This window comes from Mercenaria mercenaria, chromosome 11 (assembly GCF_021730395.1).
Source record: "Mercenaria mercenaria strain notata chromosome 11, MADL_Memer_1, whole genome shotgun sequence".
NCBI lineage: Eukaryota > Metazoa > Mollusca > Bivalvia > Venerida > Veneridae > Mercenaria > Mercenaria mercenaria.
The window spans coordinates 55700358-55715908 of NC_069371.1; the positions used below are offsets into that span (position 1 = coordinate 55700358).

The window sequence follows — 15551 nt, forward strand, 5'->3', positions numbered from 1 at the left end:
GAAGTGATTATCAATCGGAGCGCACGGCAAAAATACGCAAATTATTGTACGACAACATGCATTTAGTGTATAAAATGTATAATATACTGACAAAAGGTTAGGGTTAGTATTACAATGGTCACAAAATATATACATTATGTAAATTTATGTTCTCTTATGAAATAAATTGTTTTAATTTTGGTGGGTATCGTCTTGTCTAACATAACGCCTCACTGCTAATCCGCACCTGTATTTGTATTTATAGTCGTATCAGTTCAAATACTAGTCTGACAAGTTTTAATCCCACGGGATTTTCATGGGCAAATTTAGTGCAGTGCTTTATCGGAAATCCGTAGAGGACAGATCGTTTACAAAAATTTAAAGAAGATTACGACGGAAAACTGCAGCGCTACTGTTTTGAGAATTCACAATTGAGATGAGTATACATTATATATTTTCTTTAGATGTCTGCGCTTATAATTTTGATTGCTGAACTTTCTGTTTATACGGCATTTGAATATGTCCTCTGGAAAGTAATGGAGTCACGTGTTCATCGTACAATCAGCAAGATATTGGTTATTTGGTTTTATTCAATCACTGACTGAATCAGTCTAAAGTGAATTTTAGTTAAAAAAATAAAATAAATAAATAAATAAATAAAATTAACAGACATAGTGAGCTGACAAACACTCACAGGTAAAACATGGGTGTGGTCGAGCGTTTTTTTGTTTGCATGTACATGCGCAAAAATGCAGTACGTTAGTTCCTGTACATTATTCTCGGTCATTATTATTTATGGACTTTAATCATATGTACAATATGCATGCACTGGTTTCACCCGAGGCGTATTGAGGTTTATGCATTTCTAACGTTCATTGTTGCGGAAATATTTTGTAACATGATTTAGTATCGCTGGGATTAATCAAAGAATTTTGCTTTGTAGCCTAATATAATTTAAAAAAAAAATTACAAACTATTATGTCATTAAATCAAATAGAAATATACATTTGGTTGTTTCTTACCAATTGTCAAAATTATACTTTATATATCTTGCTTCAAATGATAAAAAGCATGCTGCATAGTCTAGTTACAGCTTAACAGGTCCGATGAGAAAGGAGCGACATACAATTAATTAGTTCCATGCCGTTTTTAACAGTATTTCAGTCAGATGGTTGAAGTGTTCGTAGAGACTGCACATAGGAAAATTGGTATGTAATAAGGTAATGTAAGCTTACGCTTTTACGTGTCCAGGAACGAAATTGGTTATATTAACTTGATTAGCTATACTGGCAAGAGAGCGTTCCAGTTGGGTTCATACTATGGCATGAAACATTAACAGCTGACAAGAAAGATACGTGTATATTGGATGTTTTCATAATGTAACATATTGGTTAGCTGCTGTTTGTTAGATATCGAAAGAAATGTAAGATATATTTTCATTTTATACATCAGCAGGGTAACCTAGATCTCAACTGTTGTAATGTATAACAGTAAATGGTAAGTGATGCTTATGAAAATTAATAACATACTGTCACAATTCTAAGTCGTAGAAATATTTCTTAAAGCACGAAAGCGTCATGTTTAAATCAAATAATTCACGGATTTATATATATATTATTAATTCATTGTAATGAAATTACAAAGCTCTTTCAGAACTGTTAAACAATATAATGCGGACATGTTCGAAGTAAGGTAAGATGTGCTTTTCATACTTAAGTCTGGTAACTGTTTCTGAGAGTATTTTACATAAGAATAAAATCTAGCAAAACAACGAAACTTATGGAGAACGGTGCTATAGAAATAAAAACACAAACATTCTGAGCTAAATGAAATAAGCAGCACTATACTTGGGAGTGCCACGAGTGATTTCCCATGAGCCAAGTTAATCGAACCGAATCTGCTAATACTTTGCATGGTTCCGTTCTGCAAAAGATTATCATATACAAGGACTTATATATTAAATTAATACAGATTATTGTTATATTTTGAACAATATTCAGCTTTAAATGTATTTCTTAATGACTAAAATACGGATTTGGGTTATCAATTTTGTTACACGCTAATGAAATGCATACACATTATTTTTAGACGCAGTTCTAGCCTGTACGCTTTGATGCGGATAATCCATTACGTCAGCAACTGTAACACCAGCATTAACACGGTCAATCTCTGGTATAAGGGGCTGCAGAAAACTAATGTCGTCAACCGGCTATTCTCCTAATGTCTTTAAACAGTTTAGCTATAGGAGCGGCGTGGCATGGTCGGGATCGGCAGCTATTGGGGCACCTTGTGTTGAAAGGTAACTGCTGTACCTGGTTATTTTTATTAGATCCGATTTATCTAGGTCCGTTGCATGCATTACTTAACTGCCTGCATGTAAAAGAATAAGTTATAAAAATGCATTGATATGGAAAACGAAATAATCAAGAAATATCGAAAATAGGTGTAAAACAGAATTGAATCAATTCTGCATTAAAATGTTAATAATAATAATAATAATTATAATAACAATAATGATATGAATAATAATTTCAATAATATGAATGCAAAGAAGACGTCACAGGAAACTGTTCAAGCATATTCTGTTTATGACGTAACAAGTCAGTGGCAGTAAGCCTCTTCTAATTGAAAGTCTTATGGCTATTGGTTTCCTATTCGTCCGCCCGTCCGTCCGTTCGTCTGATGTTCGTTCAAAATAAATAGATAATACATTTTGACTGAAACCTCAGCAAAAGGTTTCATGACGACCCTGGCTTATAGTAATCGAACTATTGGATAATATGTGCATGTACCTGAATGACATTGTAACATTTAAAGATATACAATATGTAAAATATGCAGCGAGTTTCATAGATTTTGATACATCTTAAAAATTAAGGTACATAGCAAAAGGTTATTTCTAGCTCTAGACTTTAACTGTTTGTCAATGACCTGCTGTACCTATTGAGTAAACGTATATTCACTGCATACCTCGTATTGGCGAATTTTATTTTCATAAAATCTTGAGTGGCCCTCAATACACGTAATGTGCATTTCGGTATAGAATATTGTAAATCTTATTAGTACTAAAATCTAAAATGCATTACATTCGTTGAAATCTATAGTTATCATTTTATATCATAGAGATCGGTGTGAGCATCTTTGCCTCGTTTCTCATTAGTGCGAAGTACTAGAACCTACAATTTCCTATTAGGTCTGGTATGTTCTGTGCTTATTTTCATAGTTTTCTGCACCTTCGCGCTGCTATGTTGCTTCCAGGCATTTTAGCTGGAGCTTTGTCTTTCATATTTTCTCATCATTTTCATATATATCATGCTATATATTTACAATATGCCATAATTTTCATTTGAAAATTTACAATAAAGTCACGGCCTTATCCCACATAATTTTGTTTTGTTTTTGCTATATTACTTGTTTACATTCACCTTTGTCTTAGAACCGATGAACTCCCTTATGCAGTCAGACCCGTACTGTAGACAGCCTCCAAAAAATATAACCTGCTTACTATCGTCACACGTCGCCTGTCTTGTGTGTGTGTGTGTGTGTGTGTGTGTGTGTGTGTGTGTGTGTTCGGGTTTAACGTCTTTTTCAACAATTTTTCAGTCATATAAACGACGGTGTCTACTTGTAGCAGTGAGCACAATGCCCAACTTTATAGTGCTACCTCACTGGAATATCACGCCGTAGACACGTGGCATGATACCCCACCCAGTCACATTATACTGACACCGGGCTGACCAGTCCTAGCATTATCCCCTTAATGCTGAGCGCCAAGCGAAGAAGCTGCTAGTACCATTTTTTACGTCTTTGGTATGACGCGGCCGGGGAGTCACCTGTCTTGAGAAAATATATGTTTTCACAAATACCGACATTTTTCAGTCCCCAAGGGAGGTTCTGCAGCCGGGTTTGACTGTATATTTATATATATATATATATATATACCCTAGCACCCACCAATAAATTAAGTAAATTTATGTTCTCTTATGAAATAAATTGTTTTAATTTTGGTGGGTATCGTCTTGTCTAACATAAAGCCTCACTGCTAATCCGCACCTGTATTTGTATTTATAGTCGTATCAGTTCAAATACTAGTCTGACAAGTTTTAATCCCACGGGATTTTCATGGGCAAATTTAGTGCAGTGACAAGTACATTCTTTATCGGAAACCCGTAGAGGACAGATCGTTTACAAAAATTCCCTCCCACCCTTCCCATTACAGTAACTTTGTTGTTTTTTTGCATATTTCTGCCGTCAAGTTTAATCTGTTTCAGGGTCACAATGGTGAATCATACTGCTGAACCCTGCCACAAAATGTACTGCTGCACCAAACATGTCACGCCGCTTCTGTAATATATGGTATATTAGAGAACAAACTCTTTACAGTGTGTGTGTATAAACTAAATTTTGCTAGTATGCTTCTGTTGGTACATTTAATCATCATGGAACAATACGGTTGAATGAAAACCAGCTTGATTTTTAACTGCATGTATTCATTTATAAACATTCCGAATGTTACTATCTTTTTCTTTTTGGTACTTTGTTTGTTGTTTTTTGTTAAATTTGGTTTGAATTTAAGCACGAAGATATCATGAATTAGTGCGGGTTTACTACACAAAGCGATAGCATGCGGGTTCGCCAAATTCTGGCATTGTATTTGCAGAAATATGAGGAGATGGTCTTAATGTCATTTATTCTGTAAAAAAGCAAAACAAACATAATTGAAATATTTTTGTAGGACATCGTTTTGTACATCGATTTATAATTCGATGACAGCTCATGAACATTACCCAGTTTTTCGCGTTGTTTTTGTTCTGTTTGGCACATTTAATTTATCTACTAGAAACATTGATGATAGTAAATACTCGGAAAGCAGGGGTTGGAGAGAGCCTTTTCGCTGGTCAGAGCCTCGGATTCTCCCTACCTCCCCCCTCTTATATAAAAATATCATAAAAAATAGAAAAGAGTTAGGGTTGGGGCAGCCGGCTCGCAGCATACGATTAACCTGTCTTTCTGGGTAGTTTTTAGATGAAATTAAAACAAAAAATAATAATTATAATAATAATAATGCGTAAAGATTAAGATAACATGACAAGTATTTGTCATATTACATATGAATTGTCCATTCTGTATTCTGTCTTACTGCATATGTTCATAAATAGTCCGGTATATTTTATGTTTCTTTCGGCATATAGATTGCTTAAGTACATGCATATTTGGAAAGAATTATGATATTTCTGTCTATATATATTTCGAAGGCGTTCTATTGATGCATTGTGTTATTGGGATATTGATTGTTATATGAACAGTAGTTAACCATCATCTTTGAAACCAGTTTAAGTTGTTTGTTTGGTATTAGTTATAAAGTGAAGGAAAGAAATAAGGCGTGTATGCGTATATAAACTTGATTTTATTAGTAAACATACATTATTTGCATTGATCTGATTTCATCAATTTAGAATTATTTTATTGTCGTGACTTAAATGGTGCTTACAAATTGTAATCTTTATTCGGGGTACAGTAAAGAAAGTCTTCTTTATTAAAATGTTTGACTCAAGTCAATTTTAATTTCATTTTAATTTTTGTCCGTGTTGTGAGCAATATTTAGTGATTCACAAAATATTTTGCCCGCCCGCTTAGCTCAGTAGGTAAGAGCGTTGGTCTACGGATCTCGGGGTCGCGAGTTCGATCCTCGGGCGGGGCTTATGTTCTCCGTGACTATTTGATAAACGACATTGTGTCTGAAATCATTAGTCCTCCACCTCTGATTCATGTGGGGAAGTTGGCAGTTACTTGCGGAGAACAGGTTTGTACTGGTACAGAATCCAGGAATACTGGTTAGGTTAACTGCCCGCCGTTACATGACTGAAATACTGTTGAAAAACGGCGTTAAACCCAAAACAAACAAACAAACAAACACAAAATATTTTATTCTTGTATACTACAGCAGTATCAAAATAAAATCTCACTTGTCTAGGTTGACCTTCTCGTATCTGCAACCTCGCGCTCGGTTGGTCATCTCTTATTATTGGTGTTATTGGGCGGGCGCTCTTTAACCGTTAGAGGGGGCCTTGTACCATGTGGTCGGCCATTCACCTGGTCCATGGATTGACTGTGTCTTATATAAACAGGGTTGTTCAACTTATCGGCCATACGATTATTACTGATCAGCCGAAAGTTGCATTTGTTATATGTACGTGTAGGTTCGTACATATTTTTATAATTTGTGGATCACTTTGCTACAAACCTCTAACACATGGGTTATGTTGAAACAGACATGTAAATCCACCTGTTTTCTTACGTTTCCAGTCTGCTGGTTAGCTCAGTCAATCGCTTGGATGGATTATATTATTATTGTAGCATAGTTTGCTATAACCATTCCCTCGCACCGGTCCGTTTGTTCATATATTACATTGAAACAATTTTTTCAATATTTTAATATTTTTGTGCGTTTGTTTGCTGAAGACTTTCTTGACTTACATCAGATTTTATCTTGATCTTGGTGTTATGTTTCATTTCGCATTTACTTAATCTAGGAAGAATATTTCTGTTTATATATCATCTCATGTCATAGAGATCGGTGTGAGCATCTTTGCCTCGTTTCTCATTAGTGCGAAGTACTAGAACCTACTATTTCCTATTAGGTCTAGTATGTTCTGCGCTTATTTTCATAGTTTTCTGCACCTTCGCGCTGCTATGATGCTTCCAGGCATTTTAGCTGGAGCTTTGTCTTTCATATTTTCTCATCATTTTCATATATACCATGCTATATATTTATTTATTTGCTATATTATTTGGTACATTCACCTTTGTCTTAGAACCGATGAACTCCCTTATGCAGTCAGACCCGTACTGTAGACAGCCTCAAAAAATATAACCTGCTTACTATCGTCACACGTCACCTGTCTTGAGAAAATATATGTTTTCACAAATACCGGCATTTTTCAGTCCCCAAGGGAGGTTCTGCAGCCGGGTTTGACTGTATATATATATAACTACCCTAGCACCCACCAATAAATTAAAGATAATATTCATTCAAATTGCTTGAATCCGGTATGTACCGGAGTCTGTAATTTATACAGGCGTTCCAGGTCTGCAGTGAGTTGCAGTCCTGAAATATCCGAATTTATTCGCACCTGCGTCAGAATGTACTTTTACACTAAATACCAGTAAAATACTTTGTTTTCAGCATTCTGGCGAAAACATTTCAAAGCACAAATGTACGTGGTGGTTTTAATTATTTCTTAGTTTTATCCAGCTTTTAAAATTTTTGAAACACCAAAAGACATGCACGAGATGAAATCATAGTGGTTACTTTTTTTTATATTACATTCAGCACTGGAATACCATACTTCGGTTTTGGAATGGAACCTTCATCAAATAAGAATGATCCCAATTTCCCGCCGAAATTCTATAATCGAAACCTTTTGTAAGTACAACAGTGAACAATGTCGAAAGTGCGTTTCCTTGAAAACATCTGACAGAAACAGCGGGTCTGAACTATGAACGCATGCCTCTAAACTTTTCGAAAGCAGCGTCAGTTAAACCACTCTTCTTCCATCTTTCCATCCTAAAATATCGTTTGCGTCGACTGTATCTGTTTTATATTATTTTCTGAATGTTTTGAAGCGAAATGAGTTGGAGTTTTCTTTTTGTTATGTCGATTCGAAGCAAGTTTTCCCTCAATACGGTTTGCATTGTGCATTCACGTTGACGTTATAAATTTAATGCACTAAGCGGCACCAAAATGAGCTTTATTCAAGAAACCGTTTCAAGTTTCAACTGAAGTACATTTTTACCGTAAGAGGCATTATCTCATTTATCCATCATCTGCTTAAGATTCCATATAGAACATATTTAATAAATAAAACACATTGATTTTTATTTATTGAAAATATTCTATATACGTTTAAAAAGCAATAAATATAATACACAATTAGAATATAATAAAAATCAAAATTTCTAAATAAAGTTATGTATCATAACAAAAAAGAAACATATTTATGTTTTTGCCACCGTTCAAAATGTTCTTTTTCGTTAAAAATGTATTTCATTTTTGTGTGGAAAGCACACATTTCGTATCTTGTAAACAGTAGATTCGTTGTTAGCTAGTCACTTGAAATACTGAAAAGCAATAAGGAATGTCGTTCAGTTTCGCACTTAAACATTTCATACAAAAGGTAAAATGAGCGACCAGCATGGATCCGCGCAGTCTGGTCAGGATCCATGCTGTTGGTCGCAAAGCCACTATGTTGGTTTTCTCATGGCGCGGCTCAAATGTAAATTTGCAAATCACTCCTTTTATTCTATTTTCTTGTCGGGGAATAATTAAAGAAACCTTTTTTTGAAAATAAATAATTTTGACAGCTCCGTTTTATATCATAGCGGCTAAACTGATAAGATTTTTTCTACCCCCCTCCCCCCACCTCTTAACTAGCCCTTGAATACGGAGCCAGATACGCGAGTTATGCAAGATTAAACATTTTCATAAACAATTCAACCACTTATACAATATTCAGTACATGTTTTAGCGCGACATATTCACATTTTGTGCCAAACTTGGTGAACATGTACATGTTGAAAAATTTCACCCAAACTGTGGGCAAGTAGCTTTAACTGACTCTGACATATATAACTAGATAATATACTTTGACTGTAAAATACGCAACAATGTACATCATGTGAATATATTCAAATAAAAACGATTCTAAAGATTTTTTTGTGGACTCTAAAGGTCCTGTTTATATCAATAAAAGACATAATGAACTCAGCGTTTGCGCGACGTTAAAGACGTTATTGGTATATCAACGTCACAATATTTAGATTGCCAAAACAAATAAAAAGTAAATTTACAAAACATCTGCCGTGAAGACCCCCTATTTTTATTATATTTTCTTGTTCAGAAATGATTAAAGAAGAGTATATTTGAAAATCAAGAACTTTGCCCGTTCCGTTTTATTTTATTTCGGCTAAACGGCCATTGAATGTTTTCGCTATTTTTCCCCACCACTACTACGGATATCTCTTTATTTAAGCATTTTCCAAATGAAATAATTTACAAAACGCAACATGTAAACAATAACATTGAATTTAGCTACTAATAAACTTTGATAATGTGGTAGTTGACCTCAATACAGTCGACACTGTTTATTTTCAAATACAGGTAAATCTAATATTTGCTGCACAATAGATCTATGAAGGATTATCTTTGAACACTCCTAGACTTAATGGACTCATCTGCCACATTATCAAAGTTTATTAGTATATTCCTGAGTTTGAAAAATTGTAATAATATTAATTTTAATGCGATTATTACAGAAAAACGGCGATTTCCCTTGAAAAATACATGTGCCTCCAGGTGGCACTCTTCAAAGGAAATTTGGACTCGGAACGATTTTCTTTTTCCTCCAAATGAAAGACAGGAGATGTTAGTACATACAGACCTAATATCAGTCTTATATCTCATGCTTCGAAATTTTCGTAGGAAATCCCCGAACCACCTTAAATGGCATCAAAACGCAAATTATGCTTGAAGTCTCCTTACATTTCCAATTTTATGCGACTGTTTGATTACTTCAAAAATTATGGTATTGATACGAATATAAAAATATAAATCGGTCTTCTTGGCGCTACAATTTGATATAGTTACCCAGCAGACACACACAACGTTGAATCAAAGTTGAAACTTGGTCGTGACGTTGATCAACCTTATTTCAACTGAATTAGAGATGCTCTGTTGCTGTTTGGTCACTATCTGACGTTGAATCAACGTTGAATATTGGTCATGTTTCAACCTTCTTGCCGGTATGACATTAAAATACATGCTGCATGAAATATTGTTTATTGTTGCGCCTGTACATGTGACATGATACATTTTTTTTACATATCTTAATGGTATAATTCTTATTATTTTTTACACTTGATAATAAAATTCGTAATTACAGGCATATATTTCGACTTAATTACGGAAGTTACTCTATATCAGTTTCTTCGATTCTCAAAAAAATTAAGTCTCAGATAGTATCGAATTTCTAAGTTCAAAATAACACCCATAAATAGAAGGTAAATTAGAACTTAAACACAATCCAACCTGAGAAGTTGCGCGAAATAGTCCTAATAAATTGACTTCGATACATACATAAAGGGAAGCCTAGAGAAAAATCTAACATATGTCACACCTCTACCACTTCCCTATAACAGCAGTTACTGTATCTATAGCTAGGCAGTTTAAGTGCACTCCTATTCTCTACCCGACTACATTATGTGAACTGGAACAATTTTGTGACAATAATATGTTCAGTGTACTCCGGATTATCGGCGTATTGGCTTTGCTTCCTAACGGCAATTTTCGTGTAAAGAAAAAAATATAATCTAAATTTGCAAACATTTTAATCGATTAAAACTGTCCAAATTTCTCTCACGTGTTTGAACTTACTAACTAGTAGTCATATAACTTACACCGAATCTTTTACATTTTCCCTTTTAGCAGCAGGCAAACGGCAAAGACAACGAGCTTTGTTCAAATTTAAGCAATCATTTCACATATTTTGAGAGAATTTCAATTGCAAGTAACTACAGTTAGAAATTAAATACATTTCTGCACCGCACAAAGTTAATAGCATTCACTGTCAATCAGTATTATGACTAAGATCGACTGTCATTCATTCATTCCAATGATTCATAGACAGAGTCCGTTGTTTACATTTTTACTCGTAACCGATGCACTTGTAAAACCCACTTTATTTGCAAAAACCAATGTACGCGAAATCTCTTATACGCTCTCTACATAAGGACAGTAACCTAATGTTCTATTTGTCCTAAAACGGAAAAAACAAATGCATAATAAACACATTGCAATATAAACACATTGGACATGCGACAAGTCAGTTACTGTTTATTTCTTTAACTGAAGCTCTTGGTAACTACTTTCATTACATACATCGTATAAGGGATATTTCAGAATAATTTTTAATGAAACCTGCCTTCATCACAAGACAACTTGTCACTGCTATGATCCCAAGTGAAATGTTGAAGAAGTAAATGATATGATATGTGATTTTTTCATCTCTTCAACTAAGTCATATTTTTAGAGACAGCACTGAGCACAGAATGCTTCAAACTAAGTTCTGTTCATGTAACAGCCTGTTTACACAGAAATTATAGGTTTTAGCTTAATTGTCGGTATTTATGTTATTCAGTGCTTTCAAAGAGGAGCATTGGTGTCTTGTTTATTATACCGACTCGACTACACCCCTACCAAATATCTCTAAACGTGCCTCAAGCTCATTCTGGGCTTTAAAGAACGTTTTGATGGAACAGCAGCACAAAAATATTATTGAAGTCATTTTTGTCAAAATTATAAAAGTATTTGAATAGAAGAATGGGTTACCGAAGGTCGTTTTGTATCTAACAGTCTCCGGATTTAGTTTGCAAATCCGGAATTTTCGCAAACTCAGCTACCTTTTGCCTTTGACTTTTCTCTGATTTTTTTACATTTAACGATAGTTCTAATCCCATAGAGTAATAATTGGTCGTTTTCTTCTTTATATGTTAAAGAATGAATTCATGGGAGGTTTTCAAAGTGGGTCCTCTCATGGGAGTATTTTTTCCTCCCATGGGATTTTTGCTAACCCATGGGAGGTCCCACGGGTGGATTTCTCCCACTTTACCAATTACGGGAGAAAAAAACCGTGGGTTTTTTCTAAAATTTTCAAATCAAAATATTTTAACTCAAATTAATAATTTTTACAATAAAAAACTGTTGTGACATGATTTCGCGTTGAAAAACGACTTTTGAAAAAAACTCCCATTTTCTTTATGGGAGGAAACCCCCCACTGGCGACTCGATGAATTTTTGAAATTGCATTTAATGTTTCTCTTTTTGCTAATTAATTATAATTTTATCAATATCAACTCAAATTTAACTTAAAGATGTATTACTGTGCGAAATAAAAAATAATCGTAAACCCCACGGGTGAAAACCTCCCATTGTTTTAAATGGGAGCACAATCCCGTGGGAGGTTAGAAAATAAATAAAAAATAAATATTGTGACATTTTGACAGAACAAAACATCAGTTTTTTATCTTAATACTAATATTCCATCATAAAGTAACAGCTGGGTTTCTACTCAGCGAAAATATTATACATTGTATAATTACAATGCCACCGACACGATTAAACACAGGCCGCTTTGCTGATTATGACCGTAGCATTGCGATCTCAACGATGTCACATAATAAGACGGGGTCATAAAACTTACTGAAGCATAGACGATATATTTGACATGACAAATATGCACCGCGGGACTTTTTTAATCCAAAAATTTAAAAAATGCAGGAGATTAGAGGAAACTCTCCTTTTAAATCGAAGTTCACAAAGAGAAACATATCCAAATCTAACCCGATCTGCCTCTGTCATAATGCTAGTGTCAAAGACTTAAATCATTATTAAGTACTTCCTTTCTTATTTGAAATGCCTAATATATCTCCATCAAATGTACTAGTATTCTTCATATATATGTTAAAAATACGATGCGAAGAAATCAATAATTTTCAATATAATGACATTATTAACAAAATAAACTCGAATTCAAAACATAATGACCATCCTCCAACAACCTAAACATACCGCACCTTCTGGAAAAATTCTCCTCCGTAATTTGCCCAGTCAAGAACCATTATAGAAATTAAATCAGCAGAAAGGACGATATAATGATAAGACCTGAAAAATGCCCCACCCAGTTTTGATAAGAATTTGAAAAATTAATACTGTAACTTTAACTGTTAAAAACTTACGAGATCATAACTGTTTTAATATTAGGATTAAAAAACTTAAATCAAGTCAGAATGCAGTTACTAAAATAAACATTTTAAGAGAATGTTTCAGCTTACTTGAAGTAAACAGGATAACGCACTTATCTCTTCTTAAGCAACCGTACATAAAAAGATACATACTGGGTGGGTGGGGGTATAAGAAATTTTAATAGCTACGAGTTTGCTGTAAAGTGAAATTGAAAGTAACATATTGAATGTTTTACCAAAGAATCAACTGCATTTCGGCGTTATTTTCAAGTTGATAGTGTTTAAGCGGCATTTTCAAAGAAAAAAATGTTTGGTTCCTCAAATGTTAAAAAGGCATGAAAGACACCTCTGAGCAACGCAACTACTAAAAATTAATAATTTGTTTATGTAAGAATTAGTTTCTGCTTTGACGCGATCGGTACGCTCGGCAGCTCAGTGGTATTTGAGGTCAAAATCTTAAAGGCATTATTCTGTCAATTACGAACAATCATACTACTTTGATGATTAAAAACACTAGACTTTCGTACCATATTTTGTATTTTAATATCGAGTTTAAATATTCCGAACCATTTATCTATGCTATTTTCTTTCATTTACTATATGTCCGTTACATGTTATAAAATGTGTTTTGTACTAATGATGCAGAAAGCCTACAATCTGTATGTACTTAACGTACCATTCGATAAGTGCTTTTTCATTAATTGTAGAATAAATGCCATGTTTTACTAGACCGTTTAAAATATTTTCTCAGTATGAAGTTTCATAAATAAGCGGTCTGAGATTGAACCCACGACCTCACATATAAGAAGTGGGTGCGGTTTAGGCTGTCTGCTCTGTTAGTGAATACTTTTTTGAAATAAACATTCATCAATCCGAAAATGGAGGTGATGAAATTTAGAGGTGTTATGCCGTTTTTCGTTTCCTAAAATAACAGTACTAATCTTAAATATCGGGGAATATAATGATTGTTACGGTGGCACAGAGGTCACATAATATAAATATCATATGACAGCGTACGTGTTTGACATTGATATTGTCAACCCGAGGGCAGAATGTTACCCGAGGAGAAATAAAGATTATTGTATTTCATACAAATACGTGAGCAGATAATAATTATTTCGGGCGGACATATTAGATCTTAAACGCGCACATACTTGTATTGAAATAGCTGCGCACATATCAATATAAAATATATATGAGCCGCGCCATGAAAATACCAACATAGTGGCTTTGCGACCAGTATGGATCCAGACCAGCTTGCGCATCCATACAGTCTGTGCCAGATTCTATGCTGTTCGGTTTCAAACCCTATAGCAATAAGAGAAACCGTAAGCGAACAACATGGATCTTGACCAGACTGTGAGTATGCGCAGCTGGTCTGGATCCATGCTGTTCGCAAAGCCACTAAGTTGGCTTTCTCATGACGCGGCTCATATATCCTCGCACATGTAAAAATGTATCACTCGCCATGTTGGAAAGTACCGGTGTTATGACTTACTATTGTGTAAGCACTTACCAGCTATTACCTGCGAACATATTGCTTAATACGTGCGCAGATGCTATCTTTATATCAATACGCGCAGGTATTAGATGGCATGTGAGCACGAAACAAATAAAAACATAAACAGGTAATAAAACATCTATGCCACATCTGTGCTACCGTAGGTAGTACTAGCCTCGCAGTGTATATGTGGTTCCTTCAATGTGTATTATGTATACGTCATGAGCATAAACAACACATAGGTTTTGTTTTATGCAACCTTTTAAGTTAATCCTCCAGCAAAGAACCTTAAAAAATATTAACTTAATTGTTGTTTACTGTAGCTGTACCTTCTCAATCTGTGCAGAATGTTTAACTTGACTTTTGAGTATGGAAAAGTGGATTCTAGTCAAGTGCAAAGCGGTCGTCTGCTTTTCATTATGAAACCTTGGCCTTTATTTATCATACAAACAATTTATCAATTCCGTCCCGCTGAATGTAATATTCAGTATCATTTTTAGACAAGCTCATAGGCTATGATATCTTTTTGCATTTTTTTGACAATGTAGTGAATATCCTATGTTCAATATCCTCTGTAAAATCTCTCAAACAGACTGGCTTTTGTCTTTATGGAATTAAATTCGAAAAAAGGGGAATGTAGAAATATATCTATCATCAGTCTAGTGGCTAGTCTATATCATTTTAAGAACATAAAGTGATCTATGAAAATATCATTACTTTGGTATATCCCAGGCGGCCTTATAAAACGTATTACCATCTGAAGGCTATTTAACGCTTCCATAGAATCAACAGGGGCCGTATTCACGAAGCATCTTAGAAATTTTCTTAGATTTCACTAAGAAATTTCTTAACTTTAATATTTTTACTTAGTAAAGAAATTTCCTTAAATCTGTATTCACGAAACGTCTAAGAAAATTTCTTAGCGAAGAAAAATCTTAATATTTTTTCCGCTAAGTTTTTTACTTAACTTCGTTGCTAGGGGAACCGGAAGTAATCTTTGCTGCGTGCGCATACAACAGACTAAACAAAGATGGCTGCCGCTGAAATGTCCGTGTCAGTACCTCGCCGATAAATTGTTAGTTTTCTGTAGGTTATCATAATATATAGCACATATTGTGGTAGTAATTACTTTCTTACAAGATTAAACAAATTATACCGGAATGACTGGTGATATTTTCAACCCAGTGAAGCTGCGGAACCATAATTTCCTATCACCATGCTGGACTGGAGTCGGGGAAAGGAGAAATATCTGAAAAGAATTTGACGATGATTG

The 15551-nt window shown here is 34.4% G+C and overlaps 1 long non-coding RNA gene across 1 annotated transcript; it reads left to right on the top strand.

The window, feature by feature from the left end:
* Positions 1 to 1741: 1741 nt before the first annotated feature.
* LOC128546592 (uncharacterized) lies at positions 1742 to 6498 on the top strand. Its single transcript, XR_008366052.1, has 2 exons — positions 1742 to 2278; positions 4251 to 6498. It is a non-coding gene; the product is annotated as an uncharacterized LOC128546592 (long non-coding RNA).
* Positions 6499 to 15551: the final 9053 nt, after the last annotated feature.